Genomic DNA, 22,337 nt, shown 5'->3' with positions numbered 1-22,337 from the left:
CGTTTGATATTCTCAAATTTGGTTTTTGAAGTTCCTGTGATTACTTTTGGAATTGGAAACTATTGGAAGTCAATAGAGTTTATTCTCAAGGGTTTATGTGCCAAATTTTACTGCTCTCCGTCGCAGTGTGCTCCCTCTAAAAATTGGCAACCGTCAAACCTCATTTCGGCCAAAATGACAAAATGGGGTCCTGTGGGGGAGAGGGTTCATCTTTGAAATTGGAAACTATTGGAAGTCAATATAGTTTATTCTCAAGGGTGCCAAATTCCACCGCTCTTCATCGTTCTTTTTATGCTAGAGCTTTTTATTATTAATTTAAGAAAGGGTCTATTTTCACAGATACTTATGTTGAAAAATTCTAGAAGATTTTTTTTTAAGACACATCAAATAATTTTTAGTTCAAAAGCCTTGTATAAAAATACTCTATGTAAAACAGTACAATCAGCTACGGTGCTATTTTTTGAGTTTTATTTTTTATTTTTGATATTAATTTTTGTTATTTTATGCTGTGGAAAGTTGTATATATTGAGCAAATATTTTTGTAATTTTAATCAGCAAGATTTTTTAAAGCTGTTAAAAAAAATTATAAAATTGAGTACAATTCCTTTTCAAATACCTCCAGGTGCTTTTGGAACACCCCTGTCTTCATGCATTTCTAATTTTTCCAACATTCTCCTCCTTGGCATAGTCGTTTGGGAGAACGCGACCAGGCGACGGTCTTTTGAATAACCACATGATTTTTTTCTATAGGCATAACATTTATTAGCATGTGCAGATTCAGTTTTTGGTACCTTTATCATTTGTTGGCTCTTTTGTTTTAAGGACATAGCGCCATAGGGGCAGACATTTGCTTATAAAAAAACGTGTACAGTAATTACTTCAGCAGAAAAAGATCTTATAAGTTGTTTTTTTGTCATTCTGCATTAATGATGGAGTAGTACATTTTGGATTTCTTCGCTTTGCGAAAACAGAACGTTCGTTCCGCAACCCCTTTTATGTTGATTTTTTATTTTGACATGTGACATTTGTTTTGATTTTGTATCCCGCTGCATACGGTTTGTTTACAAATTTCGTCAGTACTTTAATGTCCCTTTAAAAACAACATAGACAATTGAACCCGCACCTTTTAAAAGCCACACAATGGTTACATCTAGAAATGAAAAATTATGAAAAAAAATTCTGAAAAGAATCTAAACAATCAAATACAATTTTACATATTTTTCAAATTTCCAGATTTCAATGCCTTATTTTTTCTTTCCGTTGCCTACTTTTTATATGTTCCTATTTTCATAAAAACTTCACACTATCATAATTTCGACGTTTGTGGGGAATTCGTTTTATTTTTTGCGCATGACAAAAGACTGTTTTTTTTAACAACAATTCTCAGTGAAAACTCCCGCGGATAAAAACTGGTACTACAATCATGATCGAAATATATTAACATTTTAGTGCATTTTAACGTTTTTCAGATATTAAAGTTCGGGTGAGAATTGCTATTATAGCACTTCCAATTTCTTTCATTGAATATTTCGATTTTAGAGGGGTTCGGTGGCTTTTAGGCTATATTCCAAGCCTTATTGGAGCACATTTGAGCTTTTAAATCCTCAGATCCTAAGGTCCTCCTAAGTCTTAAGTCTCATGTTAAAACTCAGAGTTAAGACTCTACTTTCCAACTGTAGTTTAAGGCCCTTAAAAATCACTTGTGGTGTTTAAAATTTCGCCGGGAAATCCCTTTTGTCTCAAATATTTTGTCCATGATTGTAGACTAGTATAGACGGTAAAGGTAGTTTTTGGCCTTACAAAGCTTCTACAGGTCTTGGGGGGGGGGGCAGGGCAAAAAGGAGTGCTGGGTATGTGCGGACGGTAAGGGTCGGTTTTTTTATCCTTCAAAGTCTCTCTAAGGGTCAGAAAATTTACGATTCTTAGGAAAGTTTTCAAAAAAGTCTCTCTAAGGGTCGGTTTTTGGAGGTCCCATCCGCACATACCCCTCGTCTACCAACCCTAGTACCCCCCCCCCGGGCTACAGGTGTAGAGTCTTTATTCGTTGGATTTCAGTCGGTTTGATGAAGACTTTTGCAAATCAATAGTTTCGACCCGGCGGGGGGGGGGTGCACTCGATTTTGAAAACGACTGTACGTTCGGCCGAAAATCAGGTCTCTAAAATTGGACTCTTACAGAAAAAATTTGGCTGAAAATCGACCCTTATAGTGCAATTTTTCGAAATTCTTTGCCCTTTTCAGGGCAAAATTTCTTGAAATTTCTCAAATTTTACCTCAAAATTTGGTATTTTCTCAAATTTTACACCCTTACAGTGCACTTTTTTCCACTTCTCACAAATCAACCCTTACAGTGCACTTTCCAAAGTCTAAAAAACCTACCCTTATTTTAAGGGCCGCACGTCCGGTAGGTCACTTACCTGGAGTGCCCCCCCCCCCCGGGAGTTTCAATAAACTCGGGTAATTCACTTTTGAAACTACAATGTAATTTTCTGCATTATTCGATCTCAAAAAAGTAGCGTACCTATTTGAGCTATGATAAAAGTTTTCGCAGAAATTACCTGTCCTTTGGTGTAATGATAGAGTCGAGTTTTATCGGAAATAAAAATTTGAAAGTAAAGCTGGATAGTTACTTTTTAAAGATTAAAGAAAGATAACGGTAGTGACTTCTCAAAGTGAAATTATTAAGTACGCAAGTTTTACTGCACAAAAACTGGGAACCCCTCTCTATAAAAGTAAAGAAACACTTTAATAAGGGTTAGGTTTATCACCCACGTGCAGTCTCTTTAAGAGTACGAAATATAAAAAGTGAATCATCCAAGTATAAGGTTTTCTTTCAAATTTATTTCCCTATTCTTATCATCAGGTCACTTTTCAACGATTTTGTCTCTCTTTTGACGGTTTGAGGGTTTGGTTGTCAGATGTTTGTAAATATTCTGATCTGCAAATATTCCAAAATCTGCAAATGGAGAAATCGTGTTGAAAAAAATATAATATTTTGTCTTTTCAAACCTTAGGAGTAAGTTCAGACAAATCCAAAAAAACTCTCAATCTAAATTATGCTTACTCAAACTCTTAGACTCCAATCATGGAGGGAGCTTATCTAGCAAATCCTGCATTACTAAGAATAGACAAAAATAACGACAAATGCTGCCGTCCACAACCCCGACCGAAAGTGACTGTACTACCTCTACGGATTCATTCCTCTTTGTTTATCACGGGAATTAACTACATGTGGTTTAAAAGTACGACAAATTACGTATGCGTGTGATTAATTCAGAAATTTTCAGTCGAACTCACTGATGAAAGGGTTGACTTGAAAAGATTTACAGCCCTCACCCTCCTAAAATGCATTCAGCCTTCAGGAGCAAATTTCAGTCAAATAGTCAGTACATGATTTTGGTCAAGCTTACATTCTGGTCTGTGAAGTACCAATCAGACAGGTGGCCGAGCCAAAATTTCGAAAATCATATTTGATTATCTTTATTTACCACTGGTCAAAATTTCAAGACTTTTTTTCGCCACGGCATGACGTCAGAACTAGGGTACAACAGAACACTTAATAAAGATTAATTATGTGTTTTCAGTAAACATAATCTTTTAGTGAGTTAAACCATAGTATTTGTTTTACCCTCGAAATTATTAAATCTTATTGGTTGAAAAAGATGTCACTTGACTTTCCGTGGCAAAGAATTGCACTTGTGAATCTTGAGATACTAAGGAGGACCTCGAGGCCCACAAAATGCTTCCCCAAGTAAAAAGATAGCAAGATGATTAAAGGGTTAAATTTTTGGAATAATTATTGTTATGAAACAAAACAAATTAAATCTATTTCGTGTATGTTAATTGCACATGAAAATTACAATTAAAACTCCTTAGCATGGAAGATTGTAAATTTTAGCTGGTAACCAAGGTAACGGGGAGTACTTTGTGCAGCAAACGGCGCGCTTTTTTGGAACGCCATGATGATCCTTATCCATCCAAAAGTTGTTGGCGTTATTTGACATACAATCAGCCTTCCCCATTTTTGTAACCCAAACAGTCAATTTGTTTGGCCAATTTGGGACATTTGCTTTCTTTGCATTGCAAACTTGTAATTGGATACCAGCATTGTTTAAATCCGATTGGCACCGACTTGCAACGCGGTCGTTAGCGGCCGAACATGAGAGTCCACCAATGGAGCCACATGTGCGGTATTTCCAAGTTTTGAGCGTTCTGCTATGGATCGTCTGGCCCTCTTTCAAGAAGCAGGCCAAATTACGACAATTCCAGGGACCAAACTTGAGGAATCCAAAAGCTTCATTGGCCAACAGTGGAAGAAGTGCAATGAGTATGATTGTCTTCATTTTTCTGAAAGACAAAAGAAGGTTAAACGGCTCACAAAGTGATTCAGGTAGTAAAAAAAAGATTTAAAAAAAATTATGGCACGTCAATATTTGGTAGCAAGTAAAGGTTCTCAAAACAATCTTAAGGTAGATTTAGACATCCCCTTCTCACAGACCCACTGGAAAAATTGTCCAAAATCTGGTCACCGATAAAAAATCGTCCTCCAATTTTTTCCCCGCTGAAATAATTATAAAAACCAATCCTCACTGCAAAATATGATATTTTTCTTCCCATCCCCACTGAATTTTCTAACTTGAAATCAGAAGAATTGATATCCCCAGCCATAAAAAATACGGGATATCAATCCCTATCGCGCATTGAGTTTCAGTCCGTTATTTTCAATCCCACTGGCTAGATCTTTTAAAAAGCCTCCATTTTGTAAGGGAAATATTTAATAGTATTTCAAAGCGCAAAAAACCTTTCAAACCTCAAAAGAGGCTCAATCTACTGGTTTATAGACCATGTTCGCACGTGACGGTTCCGTTTCGCTCCGAAACGGAATGAGGCCATTCTATTGATTAGAAGTGAGACAACACTTGAATATAACCAATAGAATGGCTTCATTTCGCTTCGGAGCGAAACGGAACACGTGCGAACATGGTCTTATATAAGGATGGATCAATAAATAATCAGAGGTTGCAAAGTAAGAAGAAGTTGAAAAATTTAAAAGTTACCTTTAATTTGTTTGATTCGAGCTTCTTTTCTTGTCTTGAGTTTTCTTATCTTGATTGGTTGTTGATTGAACTTGTGTGAAGATGGTTTAAAAGTCAAATCTGACTCCTATTTATACTCAATTTGAGTTGATCGGGGGAGGGGTTATAAATGAATCATTGACAAAAAACGTTTAAAAGTTAGGAAATCCGAAATTGCTATATAGATTAGAGAAACACGCTTTCAGCAAAAAAAATACTGACGTCAAGCCAAGTGAACTAAGTGTTATAAAGTTGCTAAGGTTGCAAAATGTTTTTGGACGCCATGAACATCAAAATAACGTTATTTTAACGTTTCACGAAGACTCTTAGCAGCAAAAGGAAAACTGCTTTGACCTTCGATTGCCTTCGGTTTAAGGAGGAAATTACACTAATTATGTTAATTACTATCCAACACGTGTTTCCAGGACTCAGTTGAATAAAGAGCTGAAGTTTGCCAAATTTTAACGAGTAGGATGGTAGGATCGTCTGATCAACGACCAACATTAATTACTTCCTACTGTGAAAGATTATCTTTATTCGATGAATTTATCTTTATCCAGATCAGGATCTGGTTACGCGTAGGTGAAGCGAAACTAACCCTAAATTTTGAAAACAAATCTTGTCTTGAAAGATGAGTCTAACAACTTCTATAAGAGTATCAGGGTAAGATTTTGTAGTTAGAACAATAGGCTTATTGTTTAGAACAAAAGAAAAATAAGAATAATGCTCACCCTCAGCCAAAAGACACTATTCTTGTTCTTAGATCACAATACCAGAATCTTTGAACATTTCAGAAACTTATTGGGAAAGTCCTTCTTTCCTTTCTTACATGGGGGCAGCCAAGAAAAATGACTGACAGGTATGTGCGGGCACTAAGGGTGTGTTTTTCAAGGCATCCGAAATGCGCTGTAAAGGGTGGGTTTTTTGCCGCCTGCACTGTAAGGGTACGAATTTTTAAATTCTAACAAAATTGAAATTGTCCAGTCAAAGTTTTTTTAAGGGATTCAATCCCCTTTACCTAATTCTTTTCAAATATTGGATCAAGTACGTATTGGATCCCTTTCAAACCTAAATTCACAAACAAAATCTTTGTTTGACCCATTTCAATCACTTCAGGGAAAAAAGCTAGACTGCACTGTAAGGGTGTATTTTTCGAGAAAAACCACTGCACTGTAAGGGTGCGATTTTGAACGCCAATGTTTAGCCCGCACATACCGTCAATCCAAAATCCGACTGCCTCCCCACCGGGCATATAACATACCATAGTATTGCTTCTACCGTATTGAATTTTGAAATTTCTGTAGATATTAGATCTATTTATATAGACAATATAAACCTTTCCGTCAGATCTTTGTTTGGAGATTTCTAAAAATCTGATGACGGAATTGGCTTGAGTAAAGCGCTTTAAGATTTATCAACCATTCTTTTGGGGGATAACTTGGGCAAAATGAGCGCTGGATACGTGCGAGCCATAAGGGTCCCTTTTTCGCACTCTCGGAAGATACTCAAAGGGGTACAAAAACCAATAAAAAGCAAAAAAAGTCTCTGTAAGGGTTCAAATTCACAAAAATCGAAATTTCCTCTCTCAAAAGGGTTGTAATTTTGTAAAAATCGACTAAAATTTCGAGAAAAGTCTCTCTAAGGGTCCCAAAACGCCAATTTTTCCTCTTTCTTAGGGTCTATTTTCGATGTTTTGCTCGGACATACTCATCACCTCGCAAACCTAGTACCCCCGGATCAAGACTTATGTCCTTATGTCATTTGCTTCAACAGTTGACGCTCTCTAATCCAATTTTCAAGTGGAATTAGATCTTTATCGAATAAGGGAGTAACTCGAATATTAGAACGTCAAATTATAGAGCGTTTAATGTATTTTCACGGAGCTCTGAAATATTACAAAATGGAAAATAATGCGACGTTAATATATCCTAGGATCTCATCTTTAATCACTTCCTCATGAAGTGAAACTTTTCAGAAGTTGATTCACAAAACGGGTAATTTTCACATGGAAATGAGTCATAGATATAATTGGTCATTTTTGTTTCCAAGAATTGAAGACTGATGATTGCCAAAAGATTCGAACGTCACGGCGTATCCTTGGATGTATTTAATTACTTCCTTCTCATATTTAGCAATACTAAATTATCTATTTGATTTTCCGCAGCAAAATTCAGTTGGGACATTTTCCATCCAGTCTTGAAATTAGACTTAGTATACTTTTGAACGTACTTTAGTTTCTGATATTTTTTTTTAGACTTGAATGCAATGAAGTACGCTTTTCAGCTCAATTAAGTTTACCAAAAACCCATAAAGTGCCCCCTTCCCTCAGGCTAAGAAAACGGAAAATCCGATTTAAAAATTGTATCTATACTAAACAGTCACAATTATTGAATTTCCCGAGCCTTACCTTAATCTCTGTTATCATATTACCGTCCCATATCAAATGTATTTCGTCAAAGATTTTCACTTCAGTCCTGGACGTAACTATCTATCTCCCCTTTACAGTATAGATGTGGAGTTAGTGGAAGTTGCAAATTCAGGATTTTTAGGAAATTTTTTGATTTCTAGAGAAACAATTGTAATAAAGCCTCTCTAAGGGTACGATTTTTTTCAAAATCGAAATAAAGATTTCAAAAAGTCTCTCTAAGGGTCACCTTTTCAGCAAAAATCAGTCTCTCTAAGGGTCGGTTTTCGGAGGTCCCGTCCGCACATACCCCTCATTCGTCAGCCCTAGTACCCCCCCCCCAGACCAGGGCAGCAAAATCATGTACGTAAATGAGCTATTAAGAATTGATTTAATAGAAGAGAATGTTGAGACATCTTATAAACTGATTTGTTCGATCGAATGAAGTATTTCTTCTACCATCCCTAGATGCCAGCTCGCACACAGCGCTGTTTCAACGTTTATCTAACGTTATATGGATGTTTTGAACGTTAGATAATAACGTTGAAACAACGTTGCGTGCCAGCTGGAAATTAGCAAACACATCAAACACACAATTTCTTTATGTGATAGCTAACAGCGTCATCAAATTTTAAGAATCTCTCGAAATCGATACGGTATCAATTGTCCGACCGAACCCACTCTTTTTCAAGATTTACTTCCATATCTTCCAGTCTTAGTAGTTAATGTTGTGTAGGTGGTTGAAGAAACAAGAAGTAGATTAGACAAGATGTCTATAAAGATCAGGAGCGTGGTTTTCTTTTCAATAGCTTAATCATCAGGACAAGCATGTACCAAACTATTCTCCACAGGAGCTATTATACAACACGATTTTTTAAAGAACTATTCATTTATTAGTTGTGGTACAGGCTATACATGCCCAAATGAAGCGAAGATTTAAAATCATACACGCTTTTTTTATAATAACAAACTATATAAGAACATAAGGCTTAGATCACCAAAATGTTAAGAACAAGTTAAAAACATTTTAAAGCTATGCGGGTTCGAAAACAGCCAATTTCCTAGGAAAATTAACAAAAATATTCAAAATATGGTAAAAATAAACATGTTAAGAACATTTTTAGGCTTAACCCTATTAGCCCCAGGGAGGGGTAGAATCTACCACGCTGGAGTTCTTTTGTTTATATCTCAAAGAAAAATTTTTTAAACGACTTGAAACTTTCTGACTTTTAATAAAATCTTATTAAGAATACTTGTGCAAAATTTTAGGGTCATAGGTTGTCCAGATCAGGTTTTATGACTTTATTGTGAAACATGACATAAAACCCAGCTAAAATCACTTAAAACTCAAAATTTTAAAGTGCTGATAGCTTCTAAACTATTTATTCAATCATTTTCAAATTTTGACACGTGATGTTAATGTTAATGTATATATTCTTTAAAGTCGAAAAATGTGTACAAATCTGTACTAGCTTTAAAGCTAATAGAGTTCGACTGCCTATTTTACAAAATAAATCATTCATCATCATCTGTTAATGCCCAATCACTGACAATTTCTTCTGTAGAGCATTTTGGTTTGTAATTTGAAAATATTTTTGTTTGGTTTTGTAATTTTTTAACGAAGCGTAGCTTTGTTCTTGGGCTTCCTCTTACGCACCAGTTGAATCCTTTATTGTTATTGTTTTTGTTGAGTTTCTTTGCTTCTTCGTGCATCTCCTTGATCTTTTTCCGTTCGTTGATTGTGAAATCTTCCGTTATACTTACCTGAAAGAAACAAGTTTCTTTTAGCATGTGTAAATTCTTCATGATAAGATCTTTGTCATGTTGACTTTGCAGGGTGACTTTCAGAGGACGGCCATTCTTAGTTTTCTGTTCCTCTAATCTGTGGTGAGTAACATTGATTTCTGGAACATTGATGTCATCTAGGAGTTCTCGGAACCGAAATATGTCATATTTTTTCCCATTTTCTTCTTTCTCCTTATCTGGGCCTGAATATTCGAGAAACCCGTGAACGATCATATTCAGTTTTCTAGATTCTATGTCTCTACTTTCACTTTCTTCCTTCCGTTTTTGTTCTTCGGCAGATTTTATATCTTCTTTTTGCTTCTTGGTAATCTCGGCGTATGTTTTCTTTGATGTTTCCGTCATTATTTCTGCTGTGTGCTTTATTTCCTCCTTTATCATGCTTCTTGTCTTTTCCTCCATCTCTTGTAGTTTTCCTGCCAAAAAGGTTTTGAGGTCATTTTTGATGGAATCACGGGTTTTTGTGTTGGTGTTGACCTCATTGTTCAGTTTTTGTATGACGTCGTCTTTCTTTTTAAGTTCATTTTGCATCATATGTTGAGTGTTTTTTCCCACTTTATTTCTTAGGTTTTTCGTTATTCGTACGCAGTTTGAACATAAGTAATGATCGTTGTAAGATGTCACGAATATTTGTAGTTGATACAGGGGTAACTGTGTGCACTCTTCGAAAGGCTGATCTTTATCCATTTGATAGGCATTGATAATACAAATTCAAAAAATCTAAAGAAAATCTTTGAAAATGATGACGTCATCATTTATGACGTCATCAAATTTTGAAAATTTTACTCATCTTCAGCATAGATTTTAAGAAAACCTCTTCATGGAAATTGCAAAACCGGCAATTATGTTAAAGAACAGTCTTTTACCTTTCAGAATCTTCAAACAGAATTGAAATATCTTTATTGGTTCAACTGTAATAGACATTTTTGTAAACCATATATTTGGGCTTTTTTCCGAAAGGTCGAAATTTTGTGATGACGTCATCAGTTTTTGCATGACGTCATCAAATTTTTTTTTCTTCCTGGAAAATTGTATCATGATGGAGAACATCTGTACCAAGTTTCATGGCCATAGCTCTTCTAGATCGAAAATAATCGAGGGTGGTAGATTCTACCCCCCCCCTGGGGATACAAAAGTCAAAAAAGCTTGGGGCTAATAGGGTTAAAACTCAAAATGATAAGAACATCCGAAGGCTTTAAAAGTTTTTGATGTTCTTATAAAAAGAATGTGTAGAATGAGAAGCTTCAGTACAAGATCGGAAATTATTCGAACCCATCTAGCTGGCATACAACGTTGTTTCAACGTTTCTTTAACGTTCAAAACGTCCATTTAACGTTTATATAAGTGTTTCCGTGTCATATCAGACACATATCTCATATCAGGACAGTGTCTTGATATTGTTATATTATGTTGATATAAGCAAAAGATCTTGCTTATTGTGCAATCTTGCTCCACATCCGTGTCAATCCAATGTGAAAAAGCTTGTGAATTAAAATTGATGAGTAAGCAAACGATATCACTCTTGTTTAAAAAACAAAACCTTTAAAGCAAAAACAAAACCTTTAAAACAAAACCTTTAAAGCAAAAGAATCGCGCCAAAATCGAACGTCAGTTACATAAACATTAAAAATTCATCAATCAAGCATTAAGTCTCGTTTCCATAGCTGAGGAACTACATTGGATAATTTTATGGTCAATGGTTGAGACCTTTAAAGCAAGTCTCACGAACAGTTGTAATATATACGCAATCTCCATGAAGTCCCACTAATTTAACAGTTCCTGTAGAACAAACGTAAAAATGGGGAGGCTGAGGGCTCATAATGAGATGAAATCTACTAAGAATTTGAGAAAAAAAATCTCATTTGCACAAAAGGGGCAAGGCTAAATTTTCCCTAGTCTCCCCGCTTCTGTCGGGCCTGTGTAAAACTTCCCCGGGGGAGGGGGATACTAGGATTGCGAGCTGACGGGGATGGGTGCCGCCCGACTTTCGAACTTTGGACCCTTACCGGGACTAAAAAGGAGAAAACAAAGGAAAATTTTGAGAATTTTACAACCCTTAGCGGGACAAATTTTACTAATTTTGACCAAATTTCGATCTTTCAGGGGGTAAAAAGTTGAAATTTCCCTATTTTTCCGACCCTTAGCGGGACTTTGGAAACCCAAAATAGGTACCCTTAAGGGTGGTACACACCGTACCCTCCATTTGCCTAAGTATTCCCCCCCCCCCCCCGGGAAAACTGCTTAGAGTTACTCTTTTACCGATCAAGGCTGGATAGACGTAAAGTTGGATCTGGTCACGAGTTGTAAATATTTGAAGAAATTTATAGAATTTCTGTCCAACTATTCTATATGAGGAGATTGGATGGCAGAACAGGTGTATGTATTTTGTCGTTATAGGCATTCATCAGCACTGTGTACTGCGTATATATAGTATAGAGATGACATGTGAAACTCTGGGAGTCGAGCTAGGACCGCTCGCTTAAAAACACAGTGGTTAGACAACTGCGCTAACCTGACCTCATACATATAACTCGCAAACGCGTTCGATTTTGTTCACATTTGCCTGTACATCCTTTTAGAGATGAATGATCTTTTGATGAGATTAACGCCAAAATATGTTTTTGTGTCAGCTAAGAGGTCATGTTATCGTAAAAGTTTAGAGATTTGATTGGAGCACGTGCTGAAGAGTGGATTCTTTAATCGGAAAGAGTGGGCCGAAAGAATACGCTGTGTTATAAGAAAGACATACAAATTCTGGCTTTGCAACTATCTTAAAATGCAAGTGCTTCCTATAACCTCTATGCTGCGAAAATGAATTTGCTGCAGGTAAAAACAGCACCAAATTGTGCTGGTGCGAATCTCCCTAAGTCAACTTAAGTATATGCATTCCTCATGACCAAGAGTCTTCCTCAACACTACAGTTAAATTAACAGTAAAATAATTCGTACGAATAATATAAGCAAATATATCATGCAGCATCTAAAAGCACGTGTCGAAACTAGTAATTGGCGCTTATGGAATTACTTGATCATCAATTATTATTGCAATTGAGTTTCTTGGATAACTACACAATTTCAAAAATTAACGACGCTGGTTTTGCTATAAAGAGCAGCAATCATTAGAAAAAAAAATTGTTGTCATAAAGTTACAGGCTAAAGTAAGTGTTATGTAAAACTTTGAAACAAATACTATAAAAATATGTAAGGGAATCCACTAGAGCGAGTGGAGGAGGAGGATACTTCAAATAAAATCCCAAAAAGATTTGCATCATTGTTGTAGAGTAGACAGGGGGGGGGGCGCAAAGTTTGGGTGGGAGAGCAGATTTTTATGGCACTGTAATTATCTATTCAAAATGTAAAAAGTTAATTACTGTGTCATGCTCTCCTACACAAATTTTGCGCCCCTCTTGCCTACGCTACTGTATTGCCCACAAGGCAAAAAAAAATTTGCTACTGAATAATGATTTTATCTTGGATTTTATTTGTTTCAGAACCAAATTACAGAGTTTGGCGTCTTCGAATTTTTTTGATTTCAAGTGAAAAAATTGTAAAAAAGTCTCTCTAAGGCGTAAAGGGTACCACTTTTTTCAAAAATCGAAGAAAATTTTGGGAAAAAGTCTATCTAAGGGTCACCTTTTCAGCCAAAACCAATCTCTTTAAGGGTCGATTTTCGGAGGTCCCGTCCTCACATTCCCCTCATCCGCCAACCCTAGTAGCCCCCCCCCCCCCGGGGCGTCTTTCAGTAAACCAGCCGGTGGTGAAAGTGGATCTGGTACGAGATCTGAACCGAGCAAACGAGAGTCGACAATGATGAAGATCTTATTCCCCATCTTACTGTTACCAATTATGGTAATTAAGGTGGTCGTTAACACTTCTGAGATAGGATCATCTTTTTTGGGTCGAATTTTTGGTTTCTTTTACTAACTTTGTTTTTCAGAACCGAGCAAAAGAAAGTCGACAATGATGAAGATCTTATTCCTCATCTTACTGTTACCAATGGTAATTGATTCAACAAGATTCGAATACAATCAATTTAAATGTTATTGGAGAATCGGTACTTACAGAGTGACACGTTTCACAAACTACGTCCGTGGCTCTTGTTCCGTCGCTGTTGAACAAATCAAGAGCAGATGTCCTGCATATTTTAATGGGCCTGATCGTATAGAAATTTGTGAAAAAGCCACACCTATAGTTGCAAACTGGCCAAGTGTCAGTAGATTTATAGTGATCCCTCAGGGGAAATCTAATCACTGCATGTCGACGTACTGGTCTGGAATGAGTGAAACGATTTGTTGTTCTAAATATGGGACGTATGCTAGTCCCGTTACATGCTAAAGAACTAAAGAACTTTTTGAAAGAAAAATCTTAAAATGACTTTTATTGAAACTTTTACTGTTTTTGTATTCTTTGTTGGCAACTCTTAAAATTATTTTCTTATATCGATTTTTTCATTATTAATAAAAATAAAATTAATTTTTTGAGAAAATCACCAGCTTAGCAATTTATCCACAATGGAAAAACATCGTTTTGGTAATGTTTTTGTAACTGTATTTTATTTCTACAATCTACAATTTTGATCAGAATATACTCTTGCCGACCGAGGGGGGTGCTCCGCTGAGGTTCCAAAAATGAACCATTACGTGGGACTCGTTTTTTCAAAATATTTTCCCAAATTTGCGCATCCCCGTAACCCATTTTACCCTAGCACCCTAGCACCCTTGGATGAAGCTCAAAGTTGATATTTTTATTCCCATCGTTGAAAACACAACAAAAAAATATCATCAATGCTCTTTTTAAAAAGAGTCAGTGATAGAGAATCATAACATAAAGTCTGTCTATTATTTCGATTCAATTAAAAGTCTCATTTCCAAAGATTTCTTTCGAAAGAAACTCACTTCGATTACACTTGGAGGTTTCTGGGGAATTCGTAAATTGTAAACTGCATACTGTACTGATACACTCTGCTAGACATTAATAAGGTAATATTTGCTCTTCATCTTTGATTCTTTCTACAGTGATTATATTGACACATGCGCGATAAAATTTCTATTATTGGTCTTCAGAGGTTAATATTCTTTGAAAACTTAACCTCTGATGGACCTCTGATACTCAGGGTACTCAACTCCTGCTCAAGTTACTCATTCTGTTTTCCAATCTTAAGTTGCGGTTTTTTAAATTTTGCAGGGAAATCAGGCCCAGTGGAAACGGCGAGACTGGGGAGACTTCAGCCTCTCCACTTTTGAGCAAATGAGATTTTTATAAACTTCCTAGCGAATTTTATCTCATTTTTAGCCTTTAGCCTCCCCACTTTTATGTTTGTTCCGCCGGGCCTGGAAATTTCCCTTTGTATCAAATATTATGGCCAACATTGTAATGGGCTTTTCCAGAAAAAAACCGTGCACCCCCTGTTGAGGAGGTCCAACCTTTTGTGACCTACCCCCTTGGAATTCCAGGCAATTTTAGGATCATACGAATCATACGAATTTTTACAAATTTTCAATCATTACCCCCTTGGAATTCCGCTTATTTTTGACGGATTTTCGTCTACCCTTATGGAATTCCACTGCATTTCAAACCTTACCCCCTTGGAACGGAAATGGACCTCCTCAACAGGGGGTGCAAGATTTTTTTCTGGAAAAGCCCAATTGGTCTGCTAGAAACACACATGTAAACATGCGTGTAGCCAAAGAAACTATAAGCATTATAAGCACAACTACCCTGAGTATCAGAGGTTAAGTTTTCAAAGAAAATAGTAACCTCTGAAGACAAATAATAGAAATTTTATCGCGCATGTGTCAATCTAATCACTGTAGAAAAAATCAAAGATGAAGAGCAAATATTACCATATTAATGTCTAGCAGACTGTATCAGTATGCAGTTTACTATTTACGAATTCCCCAGAAACCTCCAAGTGTAGTTGAAATGAGTTTATTTCGAAAGAAATCTTTTACATGATCCCCAAATGTATAACAGTAATTACTAAACTTTTAATTATGGAAATGTCACTTTAATTGAATCGAAATAATAGACGGACTTTATGTTATGATTCTCTATCACTGACTCTTTTTACAAAGCATTGATGACTTTTTGTAAGTTGTGTTTTCAACGACGGGAATAAAAATATCGACTATGACGCTCATCCAAGATCTTGGATGGTCGTCATGGTAACTTTTGTCTTCGCTGATTGCGCGATGAATAGAATCTCGATTCGTCGGCACAGCGTAAATATATGATTTTGAGCTGTGCTTTTCACGGTAAAGCACAACACCATTATCCTTTGAAAGTTCACCTACTGCGAATGAGAAACTAGTTCTTTTGACATTGACCTTGAAATTAGAATATTAGACTGTTGTATGCCAGCTGGCATTTTGAACAATCGCAAGCAGTAAACACCCCCATCGCTGTCTACCGTCGTTTTGAATAAGATATTACTTTCCGCACTTTCCCACACAAAATTCTCCTGTAATTTTTCTGGCGGAAAAAAAACATGACTCCGGGTAGTTGAAAAAATGAGCTTCAAAGAGTTAGGCAGTTTTTTAACTAGACACAAGATTTTCTGTACCTTTATAAAAAAAGCCCTTTTCAATCTTATGCCGGTCCCAGAAAAAATAGCGGAGAAGACATGAGAATGTCAGTGCAGGAAGTGGAATCTTATAGGCATAAATATGGTATTACTCCCCGGGCTTACCTGCGTTTTTCAACTTCATCCCGTCTCATGAATTATTCCCTCTTAGTGACCTATTGTAAACGATAGATCGCCTTAATCAGGGATTTAAAACCTGCTTTTGACGTATGAGGCTGGCATATTTCTTGATTTGTTCTTATATTTCGACCAAGAATGGCGTCATTATGAAAAAGCATTTTTAAATAACAAGTACATTGACGAAGTCAGTTGAATACTTTGGGAAGGTTTGCTCAGTGGCACATTTGCGAGTAGGATCACAGATATCTGTAAAGCCCGAAGGGCTAGATAGGCAACTTTAAGCTTTCTCCATGAAACAAAATAAAGCAAAAATTTATTTTTTTTTAATTTTGTGCGAATGGATATCGTCTGCTTGTTGTCGCGTGATTTCTTTGGTAGGAGATCTTACCAAACCTTGCTTCACTATTCGATAAAAACTGCGGATGTAACCCTTCGGGAGTTAAAGGAGAGTTAAATTTGTCGGTAATTGGTCGTTAAAGTCTTTTGATTTCCTTTATGAAATATATCAAAAGAAAATAATAGGCTCGCCCGACAAAATACGACTTTTCAAAATGCTCTGAACATCTTTTCTATCAGTATTGAAGATTTCTAGCCTTCTAATATGCGAAAATTAAGGTGGTCGTTAACAAACTTTTTGAAAATGTCAAAAAATATTCAAATTGAAATATCTCAAAATGTATAAATGATATATTGTTGAAATTTTGTATGATGATACTTCATTATTATCTTGATCTAAAAATAGAAAAAAAAGTTAGAAATTTCAAAGACGGGGGTCATGACGTCATTTCTAAAAATAGATATCAAAATCTTGTGGCAGAAGAATCTCAACAACCAGATGGAGTTAGATTTTGATATTTGGCAGTTATGTTACAATATTGACCTACTGTGTTTTGAGTGAAAAATTTTTTTAAAAAAATCAAAAACCGGGGGTAAAAACGCAAAAAACTGTTTTTTTTTATTTTGAAATCAACAAAACATTTTTTGAAAAATCTGTTTCACTCAAAACACCCCTTGCACTAAGAGAAAGCTGTGTACAAAATTCCAAGTAAATCGGACCAGCCAATCCTGAGATTCTTCCGCCACAAGATTGAAAACCCCCGGTTTTGCTGTTTTGCGCAAACTGGCTTTAAAACTATTTTTTGCTGTAGAAAGAGGAAAAAAAGCTTTCAATATGGGATTTTTGACAGATTTCAGTTGAACTTGATACACTGATCCAATTTTCACCTTAAGAAAGAAAGTAAAGCCATTTTCTTTTGCATGTCTCAGCAAATTTATGGTGTCGCGCAGAACCCTGAGATTGCGTAAACCTTACTTTTGCTTGCGAAAAAGCTTAAATTTGGTGAAAAGTGATTGAAAAGTATTCCCTAACCCTTTCATTGGTTAAAGTAACACATTTCACTGTAACAAAGCAAATTTTTATCCCTATTAATTGAAATACAAGCTGCGCTCAAGTCTAATAAAGAGCACTTTCACTTTCACTTTTGCGAAAACCCCAAAATACACCAAAATCAACTATATCACTATCAAAATCCAGCTAAATGTGTATGGATAGCTTCAAGAAGAAGTTATGGACGTTTTAAACAATAAATTATCAATTAAATAACTAAAAAGAGAGAGAAAACAGAAGAAACATTACACGTACCTGTCACACATTGTGTGGCGCTGAAATTTGATCCCAATGGGAAGGAAATTAGAAAGTTTATCAAGTAAAAATGTTCCTTGGAGTTTTGAGAAGCTCTTTATATAAAAAGGAAGCATCAAACCATCACTTACTACAAGAAATAAGCCATGAAACAGCCATTTTCCCAGCCATTCCCTTTACCAAAAATCCACACTTGAAATTTGACAAGATTCAAGATGGCGGGTTTGTTTTGATTGTCATAAACCCTGAACTATTAACAGTACCGGTGTAAAATTTTCCGGGAATGTTCTTTGTGGCTCTAAGTAGCGACAGTAAAAATTTGGAGTCGCTCCAAGAACCAGAAGGGCTAATATTGCGATTTTCGTGACGGGCGGCGGGGTGGGCGTTTGGGGCGGACCACAAAATCTGCTCAGGTACGTGTCTAAAGACCTAAAGTTTTCGACTTTCCTCTTCTTTATATGAAATAAAACTTCGGGATATTGTTTAGCAAGGTTCAAACTTTAATTTAAACCCAAAATTGAAAAATCGACCCGAAAAAGATGATCCTATCTCAGAAGTGTTAACGACCACCTTAAATAAACTTTCGTCCACGAAACAAGTTTATGTTCAATTTCGTTATCCGTTAAATTTTGTTTTGAAAATATATTTTCTCAAGCCAGAAAGTGAAAAGTTCTTTATAAGCAAACACGATTTCAGACTCAATTTGTAGACATAAAGTCGCTGGAGAATTTTGGAGTAAAGTGTAAAGTAATGGAAAAATCTTGTCATTTGATGAAGTATTGCCACGTTTACAGGCCTTTTTTTAGTCCAAATATTTTCTTACACTGATGTCAGAAACAATGAGTCTCGTCTCACCTAATTTCTAACACTTATTGAGCCAATAAGATTTCACCTATGGACAAAAGAGCTCATCAAAATGCACGATATATGAGTTTATGAGCATGCGTACATCGAAACTTTTTTAATCGTAGGGCGAGGGTGGTTACAATAGCATATATTGGGGGGGGCTTCATCTCCTGTTTCTTTATACCTCCATGGTTTTATTATGCTAAATTGGAAAAGAACTTTCCAAACTGGCATCATATTTGCGCCATGTTAGAAAAGAAAATGGATTTGTTTAACTTTTCCTTTTCATAACTAAAAACTATTTTAGCGCTTCATTCTTTCAGCGACTTCACTTCCCCCTAAAATCAGCCGTTCAAAGCCTTGTCCATAACGCTCGTTTGCGTTGCAAAAACCATTAATTGGATCTATTTATCAAAATTAATCATTGTCAATTTATAAATCTACAATAATCAAGATGAAGTCAAGGATGATAGTAAGAATTAGTACCCTGAGTATCAGAGGCTGAGTTTTCAAAGAATTTAATCAACCTCTGAAGACCAATAATAGAAATTTTATTGCGCATGTGTCAATCTAATCACTGTAGAAAGAATCAAGGATGAAGAGCAAATATTATCATATTAATGTCTAGCAGACTGTATCAGTATGCAGTTTACTATTTACAAATTCCCTCAGAAACCTTCAAGTGTAATTGAAATGAGTTTCTTTCAAAAGAAATCTTCTACATGATTCCCAAATGTATAACAGTAACAAGAGCCACAAAGATGTGGTTAAATATTTCCTCCAATAGCTCAGAGCATAGATTGTAGTCGCAGTCGAACCCCACAGATTATCCTAAAGCCCCAACTTAGTAACTTAGATTTATTAAAGCCTTTATATTAAGCAATATCCGATGCAAAACAAAAACCTGCTAAAAATTGTCGTTATTTCATAGACATGTTCACATATTATGATATAAGTCTAAAAACTTGTTAAAAAATTGCATGTAAATTATAACAATTTTAACACAAAAATAAATTTATTTTATTCAACTAATATTGGTTTTTACCTTCATTAAGGAAATAAAATCTTAGATTTACAAGTTGATATTATTCTAAGACTCATCTGAGTAAGAAAGTGCCAAAATATTTTGAGACTGTCTACTAAGGGACTAATATGGAAATATGGCAATATGAATTTGGGAGATATCGAAATATGTTGTACACATTAGTTACATTGAAAAACTTCCTTGTCATCAATATTCTAAACCACCATATTATACCATTCAAAAATAAAAAGTTACTTAAAAATGGATCTCCTTCTTTACAGATTTAGATTTCCAGTGCATAACATCTGTTACATTAGTTAGTATTCATGTGATAATATACCAAATTGTCAACCTTGAAATTGTCACATTTAGTTACAGTATTGCTAAATGTTTACAACACTTTCCAGCAAACTTTTTTGTGAAATTTGTGTCTTGATAAACTAAACTCCATGACATTTGTATCATTGATCATTAAATCACATCTTGGAACAATAGAGTTCATACTTGGTTCAATTATTGCAAGAATGTTTATCTTTGTTCATATTCTCATTATGTGCAACATTATCATTACATCATTGCCAGCAAGTTACATTGTATTGTCAGCTTTAGAGGTCGTCAAAGTTTGTTGAATTTGTAATCCTGGCACCTGAATGTGAAAGGAAAGAAAAATTCAAAATTTCATAATGGGAAATAATCTCTTTACAGTAATCAATGCCAAATGTGTGGTCATTCGCTGAAATCTCCCAAAAAAAAAGACTTTAAAAGGGTGAGACTCTGCTTGATGGTTTGAGCTATGTTTGCCATGCATATATATACTGAGCCATTAAAGAAGTTTACTTTACGGGAACGTACAAAAAGGACCACAGGGTACGTTCAATAAGGTACACTGGGAACATACAATAAGGTTCACGGGGAACATACAATAAGGTTCACGGGGAACATACAATAAGGTTCACTGGGAACGTACAATAAGGTACAAGGGGAATGTACAATAAAGTACAAGGGGAACGTACAATAAAGTACAAGGGGAACGTACAATAAGGTACACGAGGAACGTACAATAAGGTACACTGGGAACGTACAATAAAGTACACAGGGAACCTACAGGGAACGTACAATAAGGTATATACACGGGGAACATACAATAAGGTACTGGGGAACATACAATAAGGTTCACGGGGATAATACAATAAGGTTGACTGGGAACGTACAATAAGGTACAAGGGGAATGTACAATAAAGTACAAGGGGAACGTACAATAAGGTACACGAGGAACGTACAATAAGGTACACTGGGAACGTACAATAAGGTTCACGGGGAACATACAATAAGGTACACTGGAACGTACAATAATAAGGTACACTACACTGGGAACGTACAATAAGGTACACTGGGGACATACAATAAGGTAGACGGGAATATAAAATAAGGTTCACAGGGACAGTTACATCAATATGCCTTCTTACCTGTCTTTAAAAATATAAATAAAAGTAATCACGGAAAAGGACGCGAAAAAAAAGACATAAGTGTGAGAACAGAGTAATCAAACTCGTTAGAAAAAGTACCATTAGAAGTCATAAAAAATCAACCTGAATAAATGCAATCGAAATCCCAGAGAACTTCATAATTCCCCAAACAACATTACATTACTATGTCAAACTCCCATTACATAAATTTTACAATTACGTCAGAGTAGACTACGCTCGCCACCGAAGAGGTTTATTTGGAAAGGGTAATTACATTTTATTGTTCGCTTCTTTTTTAAAGATTGGCCGGGTTGGAAAAGTATGAATTTCTTTGTACATATTTTACCTACCCCAAATATTTAGGAGGCTGAGTTTTAAACAAATGGTCAAGTTGAAACGAATGATAAATGTATCAAGGTCTGTTTTATTTACCCCCTGGTGACTTAACAAAAGAGACTTAACTCGATGTTACAATCCAATTATTGAAAGTTTGTCTCGGCCTTTTTATAATGAGCGAGACATACGTTCTCTGATTACGCAATTTTCATATTGACATTTTCGAGGCATTTTGATGTAACTGAGGGAACGTACAATAAGGTTCACGGGGAACGTACAATAAGGTACAAGGGGAACGTACAATAAGGTACAACGGGAACGTACAATAAAGTACACAGGGAACCTACAGGGAACGTACAATAAGGTATATACACGGGGAACATACAATAAGGTACTGGGGAACGTACAATAAGGTATATACATGGGGTACGTACAATAATGTATACAGGGAACGGTACAATAAGACACTGGAACGTACAATAAGGTACCCAGGAAGACACAAAAAGGACCAATGGAGAGCGTACAAAAGGTATATACCCTGAAAGCATTCGAAAAGGACCATGGGTAGTGTACAAAAAGCACCACACAAAACGTACCAAAGGATCCCAGAGAGCGCACAAAAGATACAAGGGAGGGGAGCATACAAAGAGGTAAACAGGGGAGTAAAAGCATCTATTATGATATATTTTCTTTTTAGCATCTGGCATCAAGGCTAAAAATGGGGCACTGAGAAGAGTGCAAGCTTTTCCAAGTTTTGACCATTAATATCTAGACAATATATATACTGTACATGATGGAAATCAGAAAGAAATTTATGCTCACCTTCTTCTCAAGTCAAGATAGAAATGGATTGGATTTCCATGTGTTTCAGCTTCTTTCTCCACCCTTCTTCTTCTCCTTATGGGAAAGACAATAAATTCAGCACACACGAGAGAAACTCAGGCAGTCCTAAAAGCTGGTAAAAAACTCTGCCATATTTTGATAGAAGGATATAGTCCCGCTGCTGAGGTCGAAAATTGTTTCGTTTCGTGATACATCTC

General features: G+C 35.9%; 1 protein-coding gene and 1 long non-coding RNA gene across 2 annotated transcripts in view; both read right to left on the bottom strand.

Annotated features, from left to right (window-relative positions):
- Positions 1-22,337, bottom strand: part of LOC136808480 (uncharacterized) — a 209,915-nt gene that overhangs the window by 43,176 nt on the left and 144,402 nt on the right. The gene's annotated exons all lie outside the window — the stretch shown is intronic.
- On the bottom strand, positions 3,779-5,176 carry LOC136808495 (uncharacterized). Its single transcript, XR_010846895.1, has 2 exons — positions 5,057-5,176; positions 3,779-4,346 (listed from the first exon to the last, which is right to left on the bottom strand). It is a non-coding gene; the product is annotated as an uncharacterized lncRNA (long non-coding RNA).

The sequence above is a fragment of the Clytia hemisphaerica genome, unplaced genomic scaffold, assembly GCF_902728285.1.
Source record: "Clytia hemisphaerica strain Z4C2 unplaced genomic scaffold, Clytia hemisphaerica genome assembly, whole genome shotgun sequence".
NCBI lineage: Eukaryota > Metazoa > Cnidaria > Hydrozoa > Leptothecata > Clytiidae > Clytia > Clytia hemisphaerica.
The sequence above is the reverse complement of the archived record's forward strand: the minus strand, read 5'-3'. Positions and strand labels throughout refer to the sequence as shown.